The sequence below is a fragment of the Monopterus albus genome, unplaced genomic scaffold (genome assembly GCF_001952655.1).
Source record: "Monopterus albus unplaced genomic scaffold, M_albus_1.0 scaffold199.1, whole genome shotgun sequence".
NCBI classification, from domain to species: Eukaryota; Metazoa; Chordata; class Actinopteri; order Synbranchiformes; family Synbranchidae; genus Monopterus; species Monopterus albus.
This window is the reverse complement of record NW_018128079.1, coordinates 767,896-768,249: the sequence shown is the minus strand read 5'-3', so window position 1 is coordinate 768,249 and position 354 is coordinate 767,896.

The window sequence follows — 354 nt, the reverse complement described above, 5'->3', positions numbered from 1 at the left end:
GGAAAGTCTATGCCAGGGTACTGGAGAGGAGAATTCGACCGATAGTCGAACCTCGGATTCAGGAGGAACAATGCGGTTTTCGTCCTGGCCGTGGAACATTGGACCAGCTCTATACCCTTATCAGGGTGGTGGAGGGTTCATGGGAGTTTGCCCAACCAGTCCACATGTGTTTCGTGGATCTGGAGAAGGCATTCGACCGTGTCCCTCATGGCGCCCTGTGGGGGGTGCTCCGGGAGTACGGGGTGCAGGACCCTTTACTAAGGGCTGTTCGGTCCCTGTACGACCAGAGCAGGAGCTTGATTTGCATTCCCAGCAGTAAGTCAGACTTGTTTCGGGTGCATGTGGGACTCCTGC